We start from the raw sequence: 9,047 nt of genomic DNA on the forward strand, positions 1-9,047 counted from the left end.
GAATTGAATAGAAGCTCTATTGGGAGATTGTTGCAATTGACCCAAGTATGTGATAATGAGGATGTCCTAGAGTTCTAGTAAGGGACAGAGAAAGGAGAAGTAAGAAGCAAAAGCTATTGTAGAGATGGATTGGATGGGACTTGGTTACTGACTGGATAAGACGTGAGGATGAGGAAAGAGGCAAAGCTCGACCCAGGATAAAAGGGCACTCAGGTATCCACTTGACCCACTTTTCTCCAGCACCTCAAACCATCATTTCACCAAAGTTAACTAAGCACCTATTATGTGCAGAGTACTGGACTGTGGTATTCTACCGTGTAGGTGCTTGGGGAATACAGAGGTTGGAAGACATGGTGTTCAGCACTCTCAAAGAGCTCACATAGAATAGCCAGCATCAGAAGACAGTAATTAGGGAATATATTGTGTGCCCCTCCCCCCCGGCCCCGGCCCCACTATAACTACTGGTGGTGTTGAGAAAGAGGGGAGAATAATGAGAATTAGAGTGAAAGTCTTCCTGGAAGGGGGTGAAAATTGAACCAGGTTCTGATAAATGTCTATGGAGTCTAATTGAAATTTAATCCCAGGGTAGAATTTGGAAAGGGGCTGAGAGGAGAAGAGAGAACATGGGGAAGTGCAGGGAGAGAAAAAGGTAGAGCCAATTCACAGTGAAGACCTCTGGAGAGATACCCAATTCATCTTCTAAGTCATAAAGGGCTGTGTTCTCCCAGTGGGGCAGTTTTCACACCAGGTGCTCCCCCACTCAACACCATAAGATCATTCCATTGTACCAACATCCCAGATGATTCAGATATTCAAGTCTTCCATTTATTTATTTTAAATTTATTGGTGCCTTTTGTTTTTTGCACTAGATATTTCCCAATATAATATTTCCTTCCCTTTTCCTTGCCCTGCTCCCAACCCTCTTCCTTTGTCTCAAAGAAAAACAATTAAGCTAAAACAAATTGACCTAGCTACTACATCTGAGACGGTTTGTGGCATTTGGCAACTGAAGTCCCCCACCTCTGGACTGAGAGGAGGAGGGATGAATGTTTCATCATGTCTTCTCCAAACCAATATTGTCACTGTCTTTAACGTGAGTTCAGCATGAGTGGGGCATGTTCTGTAGAGTTAGGAGTCTGGTGTAATTATCTTCGAGGGGAATATTTAATTGGCATGGCCTAATTATGGAATGGAACCTAATTCATTCTTGAAATCTACCCAGTTATGTAAGTTCTGGGCTTTGGCTTTACTGGTGGCGTTTCAAAGCTCCCCCTCCTTTCTTGTATGTGGTGACTGGGAATAAGGCTAAGAAAGCTTTTTTTTTATTAAGTGAATTGGGGTATCTAGCAAGTTGGCTGCACATCAAGGAATGCTGGGTAGGTATTTGGATCGAGCAGCCCCATTTACCATCTAGATGATGAAATAATTGCCATAAAACTGATTTTTTATGGGTGAGTCTCTCATATAGATGGATCACAAAATGCTTTGCCAGCCTAATGATACAGGTGGAAAATTAAATAGTAGATTCAAAGTTAACAATAAATAATGCCTAATAACAGGTCATTGCTCTCCCGGCATGGAGACAAATCATTGCTGAAGCTCTTGATGGGATATACTGAGGCTTTATAGTTGGCACATCTGCATGACGGTTCCTTTGCTGAAATGAGTGAATTACTGGGAATCCCTGGTGGGGGAGGGGCAAACAGTTCTGGAAGGTGTTTCAGTTCTCCTCCCTCAAATGTAAAAATCTAAAAGGATGCTTCAGCTCCATTATTTTCAGGGGCAAAGTGAACACAGGGTTATTTGTTCTCATAAAAGGGGAGGGGAGTTACAAAGAAAGGGGAGTGTTTGAGGACAGCCTGAAGGAAAGGAGTAAAAGGTGAGGAAAGGGAAGTAGATGGTGTTTCGATCTGGAGTTTGAGAATCTGCTTTCAGATTACAAATTCCAGCTTTGCTACTTACTGTCTCTATGGCCTTGGGCAAGTCACTTCCCTTCGCTGGACCCAAGATCCCTCCAGTGTAAAATGAAGGAATTGGCTTGGGTAACTCTGAAAGGGGGGGGTTCTTCATCTGGGCTTCATAGACCTATTTTAGAGTCAGTGAACTTAGATGGGAAAGAAAAATTACATATTTATTTTCACTAACCTTTGGTTTCCTTTGTAATCCTATGTATTTTGTTTCATGCATTTAAAAACATTCTGAGAAGGGGTCCAAGGACTTCACCAAACTGCCAAAAGGGTCCATGACACAAAAACATTAGGAGCCCTTCACTGCTCTAAGAGCTTGCTTCCAAATCTAAATCTATGGGAATAGTAGAAAAAGCACAGGATCAAACGGGAGAAAACCTGAATTCTAGGACTCCTTCCGCCCAATGGAAAAGTAGCCATCCCTCTTCAAGGCCCAGGTTCCTCATCTGTAAAATGGGGATGGGAGGCAGAGATGAGGACTTGGACTAGAGGATCTCCATTGTCCTTCCAAGCTCCAGCACCCAGAGATCTATGACCGATCATTCCAAATAAAAATATTTACAGAGCCCAGTGCATATATCACTGCTGCATTCCATGAACACACACTAAGTTCTGATCCCTGGCCTCATCTTCATTATTGATTTACTATGAAATTCCATACCAGGTCTAACCTCTCTCATCCCCTTTGCTTCTTATGTCATCTTAATTAAAATGACAAGCATAGCTACTTTCCAAAGTACTACACACATGTTATCACCCAACCCTATTCTCAGCCCTTACAAGGACTTTAAAAAATAGTAGCTCACAGGGATTTTTTTTAACTGTGTAGCTGGCTATTGCCTAGATTCATAGTACAGACTCATAGATTTCAAAGCCTGGAACTCTAAGAGATCAGAGAGATCAGCTGGTGACCCATACTTCTTCAATTGTGTGGGTCTCAACCCTATAGGGAGTCACAAAAAATTTGGCAACAGTAAAAGGTTTCTGAAAGCACAATGACCAAAAATCAATTAAAAATCAAACACGTAATGAATCCCAGGTGTTTCTGGCAGCACTTGCCCATATTGCATCACAACATTCCTGAAGCCTTGGTTCTGAACACAAAGCATGCACACTTCAGACCACTCAAGATCAATGAATATGGTGGTGTCTTTAAAACTGTTTTTAGATACAGAGAGGAAGAATCTGTGTGGCAGAACAGTGGAGTTCTGGACTCCCCTAAAGAGACCTGGGTCTAAATCCTACCCCTAACACTTAATTGCTGTCTTACCATGGGTGACAACCTCTCCTAGACTCAGTATTCTCCTCTATGAAAAGGAAATATCTGTTCTACTTCCCTCACACCTGTTTTGACTCTCAAAAGAGATAACATACACAAATCGCTTCGCAAACCTTAGAGCACTATTTAAATGTCAGATGCTGTTGTTCAGATGAGGTAATTTGTTGGCTATCATGCAACAGCGCTAACCAGGAACGATGACCTGGGGAGCTGTGCCTGGAGCCCAGGCTTCTTCCTTCCGAGGGGATGTTGCCTCTACCCCAAGTTACCCACTCTTAAGGACGCTTTACATACCTGAGATCGGGGCCTCCCCTCCTTCCCAGGGTCTGTTTTTCTCTACACCCTGGGGTAATGATAGTGAGCAAGTGAAGAGGAATAAAGGGAAAAGCAATCCAGGGCACCACACACACCATAGAGTGAGTGTGCCTAATCAAGTGACAGAATATTCTGTCCAGACCAAGTTGCTAACCCTCCAGGTTTGTGGCTAGGGTCAAATAAGGTAATAATTGTAAAGTACTTACCACAGTGCCTGATAGTAAGCACTACATAAAATGTTAGTTATCACCACCACCAACGTCATCATTAATTATTACAGTGGGAAGAATACTGGATTTCAGAGTCCGTGATCCTAAAATTAAAACTTCCCAGGCTAAAGGTGTGGTGGTAAATATTTGACAACTGGCTCTGTGGGAGAAAAATGTATGTAAAAAGCACTTTGCAGGGAGGGGGGAAGGCAATCAGAGTTAAGTGACTTGTCCAAGGTTACACAGCCAGTAAGTGTATGAAGCTAAATTTGAACTCAGGTCCTCATGACTCTAGTCCCTGCATTCTAAACACTTTACCACCTCGCTGTCCCAAGACATACTTTTAAGATTAATCTGCATTATTAACATTTTCTCCTTCATTTTCCTGAGTCTAGACAACCAATGAAACAATAAATCAAGCCCCAATTTGTAATCTGTGCTGTTTTCGAAAGTGTAAATGTTCTCACTGAAAGTGTAATGACAAGCTTTCACAAGTCAGTACAAGTCAGCTTTATTATGCCACTGTCCCTGGGCCTCAGTTTCCTAAATTGTCAAATGGAGTGGTTGGACTGGATGAGCTGGGGGATCCCTTTTAACTCTAAATCTGTCATCCTGTGATCTAATGAACCTGTATATCTCTGAGACCCAACTCTCATAATCTTTGTATATCTAAGAAACATGCTGGTTCTAAGTCTTACATAAAAGTGGCAATAATGGCCCTCCTTCTCGCTCAGCTGCCATGAGGTGGCCTGAGTAGCCTCAGGTATGCTTGTCACTTTATGGATTAGGAAAAGCTGGAATTTGTCATGTGTGTGTCTGCTACTGACCTCTACTGGATAGATACAGAATTCTATCACCAGAGATTATTAGGGCCAGAAGGTAATTTAAAGGACTTTTTTGTCTAGAAGTTCTTAAATAGGGGTTCATGAATTTGTTCTCTTTTTAAAAAAAATATCTTGAAAACTGCATTTCAGTATAACTGGCCTCCTTTGTAACGTTACATATTTTACTTTGTGGATTTAAAATATTATTCTGAGAAGGACTCCATAGGGTTTACCAGGCTATGACAAAAAAAAAAAAAGGTTAAGAACCTCTGGGGGTCAAAATCTCACATTTTACAGAGGAGGAAACTGAGGCTTCTAAATGGGAAGTGTCTTGTACAAACCTACATAGTAAGACACTCCTCTGACTTCTAGTGATTCAGTGGTATCCAGGTTCCCTAACCGACTTGGTATCAAAGCAAGGACATTCTAAGAATAATCCCTGCCCTCCTGAACAAAAAAGAACATTTTCTTTAGGTCTCTACAAGGCACTGTTCTCTAGCTTTTATTCACTGAATCAAAGACTTGACCATTAAGAAAACCTGACTGATTCATTCTACAAGGTTTTGGATCATACCATAATAGCAGCTCATATACATAGTGTTTTTAGTTTAACAAAACACTTCACTCACAATAACCTAAGGAGTACAAATGAGTCATTCTCCCCATTTTATAAATGTGGAAACTGAGGTTCAGAGATGTTGAAGTGTTTTGCCCAAAGTTTCACAGATAAATAACGATAATACCAGTATTTATCCCACATCTTTTGACTCCCCAAATCAGTATACTTCTTGCTATACTCATGCACAGTGGCAATTAGGTAGCTTAGGGAATAGGGTACCAGGTGTGGAGCCAAGAAGACTCATCTTCCTGAGTTCAAATCTGTCCTCAGACACTTACTAACTGTGTGACCTTATACAAGTCACTCAGCGCTGTTTGCTTCAGGTTTCTTATATATAAAATGAGCTGGAGAAGGAAATGGCAAACCACTCCAATATCTTTGCCAAGAAAACCCCAAATGGGCTTACAAAGGGTCAGACATGACTGAACAACAGCATACTTTTATGTATCTCTATGAAGCCATTAGACTGGACTGGTAGTCAAGAGACCCAGGCTGTGGCCTTTCATCTGTCACTAGTATGACCTATGAATGCAGCTTAGGGGAGCCCTGTACATGGATGGGATTCACCATGGATGTCAGGTGTTGAAAGAATGACGTAGACAGTGTTTATAGAGTTCGGCTAAGGACAGTATAGTATCACATTCAAATAGAAATGGGGCCACTAAACTGTAGTAAGGATCCTTACTGGCTGCATATTCACTTAAACCACATGCTAACATTATCTATGTTCTATTGTAATTTATTTATTTGGTTAAACATTTTTCAATTCTCCTTTAATCTGGTCTGGGTGGGCAGCATTAGGTGTGTGGTGGCAGAGTATTTGATACCTCCTATGGAGTGAATTGAGTGCTAGACTTGCAGTCATGAAGATCTGGGTTTGAATCCTGCCTTAGACATTTACATGCTGTATAAACCCAGTGAAATAGTTAACATCTCTGGGTCTTAATTTCCTTATAAAAGAGTTAGATCAGATGATCTCTGAGGCCCTTTTTCACTCTAAATCCAGGCTCCTACAACTATGGTGTCGACAATGGCAATTTCCCCCGCTTTTTGTGCTCTGTCTCCGTTCTGATTCCCACTACTTCCTTTCACCCTCTCCCTTCAGCCAGACGAAGGGAAGTGTTCCCAACCCCCTTCTCCTGGCCCCATTTTCCAACATGTCCTGTCATGTCCTGACTCATCTCTGAGACTTTTGTTCATGTGGCTCTTTATGTCTGGAATAATAATCATGACAGCTCACGTGTTTACAGGGCTCATTTAGTGGAAAGAGTGCTGGAGTTAGCCAAAGAAAGCATGGCTTCAGGTCTCAGGTCTTAAACTCCAAGTTATGTGACTGTGGGCAAATCACTTTAACTTCTCTGGTTTCCCCATGTACGAAACAAGGGGATTGGACTCAGTGACCTCTAAGGTTCCATCCAACTCTCTGATTCTATGCAGTTGGGTGGCACAGTGGATAGAGGGTCAGACCTGGAGTCAGGAAGACTCACCTTCCTGAGTTCAAATCCAGCCTCAGACACCTACTAGCTGTGTGACCCTGGACAAGTCACCTGACCCTGTTTGCCTTAGTTTCCCTCATCTATAAAATGAGCTGGAGAAGGACACAGCAAACCACTCCACTATCTCTGCCAGGAAAACTCCAAATGGGGTCATGAAGAGTCAGACATGATTGAACAATAACAAAAGGATTCTGTGGGCATAGAATATTGATTATGACTTCCGGCATCCAGCCTCCCACTTAGGTAGTTGCTCAAATTTATCTGGGCCATTAGTGAAGAACTGTGGTACTATAGAAAGAATTCTGGATTTGGGGTCAGAAGACCTGTGTTCATATCCTGACTCTGTTACTTATTATCTCTGATCTTCAGCAGATCACTTATTAACCTCTCTGGGGCACAGTTTCCTCATCTGTAAAACTGAAGGTGGTTGGAGTAGATGATATGAAAGGAACCTTTGAGTTTGAAAGCTATGCTCCAGAAATGTTGAGCCACAGGGATTTCCTAAGCCCAGTATGAGGGAGGGTTGTCCATTCTGTTCTGGAATGAAAACTTGAGCAGCTAATGAAGGAAACAAGAAGTTTCCTTACCAAGTGAGAGCTGCCTGATCCTTCCTCCCCAGGGCTCTTAAGGCAGTAGTAAGAATTCCTCTTTCTCTATGCAGGACTCCAGAATAGCTTTCTTTTCACAAAGAGACCTCCTACCTCATCTTATTTAGCTGAAAATCTTGCCTCAGCACCAAAAATCCTTTTTATGAATGTTTTTGTTTTGTCTTAAAATATCTGGACCCATTATCTCTTTAAGAGGAAAAAAAAATGAGATGATAAAAACGAGTGAGAGTGTCATCTAATAGCTAGCATTCACACTGCACTTTAAGGCTTATAAAGCACTTTACAAATATCTCACTTGAACTTTGAGACAACCCTGGGAAGCAGGTGCTATTATCCCCACTTTACAGATGGGGAAGCTAAGGCAGATAGTAGGTAAGTGACTTGCCCAGGGTCACACAGTTAATGTCTGAGGAACTCACACTCAGCTCTCCCTGTCTCCGGGTCTGGTGCTCTATCCACTGTACCACCCAACTGCTGATTATTTAGAGGAAAGTGAAAGAGACTAGAAATCAGGCCCCTCTATTTATTACCTGGATTTGGAGTCAGAGAAGCTGGGTGCAAATCCTCACTATAATCTTTTTAGCTGACTGACCTTATGCAGTCCATCAACAAGTATTTATTAAGCACCTACTAGTGTCAGGCACTGTATTAAATGCCAGTGACACTAATAAAAAGAATGAAACAATCTCTGCTCTCTAGAACCTCACATTCTAACAGTGCAAGTCTTCTTAGCCAGTGGGCATATTAACACATACCTGCCCTACACACCTCACACAGATGTTTTAAGAATCACATAAAGATCAGAGAAGACATTCATGTAGCAATTGCCTCACAATGATGTGAAAGTAATAAGGCAAATATTAACAACCCCATTTTGCAGATTAGAAATCTGAGGATCAGGGGTGGCTAGGTGGTGCAGTGAATAGAGCACTGGCCCTGGAGTCAGGAGGACCTGAGTTCAAATCCAGCCTCAGACACTTGACATAATTACTAGCCGTGTGACTTTGGGCAAGTCACTTAACACCAACTGCCCTCCAAAAAGCAAAAAAAAAAATACTACACATTGTTCAGGGGTGACTAGATGGCACAGTGAATAGAGCACCAGCCCTGGAGTCAGGAGGACCTGGGTTCGGATCCGGACTCAGACACTTAACACAAAAAATAGCCGTGTGACCTTGGGCTTTACCCCAACTGCCCTCCAAAAAGAAAAAAAAAAAAAGAAACCTGAGGATCACATAGGTTAAATGACTTGCTTAAGGTCATCTAACTAGTTAGTATTAAAGCCCAGACTCCTACAATATCTTTGACAAGTGCTTTTTATGACACCACCGAGAAAGCGTGTGGGAAAAGTGGAAAGTCTTGAACAAATAAAGGGAAGCAGAGAGGAAGCTATGGAAGGATGGAAGAGCTGGACTTAGAATCAAAAAGACCTGGGTTCAAGTACTGCCTCTGATAGTATCTGTGTGACTTTGTGTAAGTCACTTAACCTGCCAATATCCTAGGCAATGCTCTTATTTTGTAAGTCAAAGGAGAGTGACTGATCTTAATTGGTAGAGAGAATGTGATTACTGAGAGTTCCCTCGTCCATGAAATCAAATGTCCAGTCAAGAAAGAATGAAAGAAAGGAGGTAGAAAAGAGAGAGAAAGGAATGGAGGGAGGAAAAAAGGGAGGAAGGAAGGAAAGAAGGAAGGAAGGAAGGAAGGAAGGAAGGAAGGAAGGAAGGAAGGAA

This window comes from Petaurus breviceps, unplaced genomic scaffold, assembly GCF_028583685.1.
Source record: "Petaurus breviceps papuanus isolate PSGF00001 unplaced genomic scaffold, PetGlider_PUasm1.0 90847, whole genome shotgun sequence".
Lineage (NCBI taxonomy): Eukaryota > Metazoa > Chordata > Mammalia > Diprotodontia > Petauridae > Petaurus > Petaurus breviceps.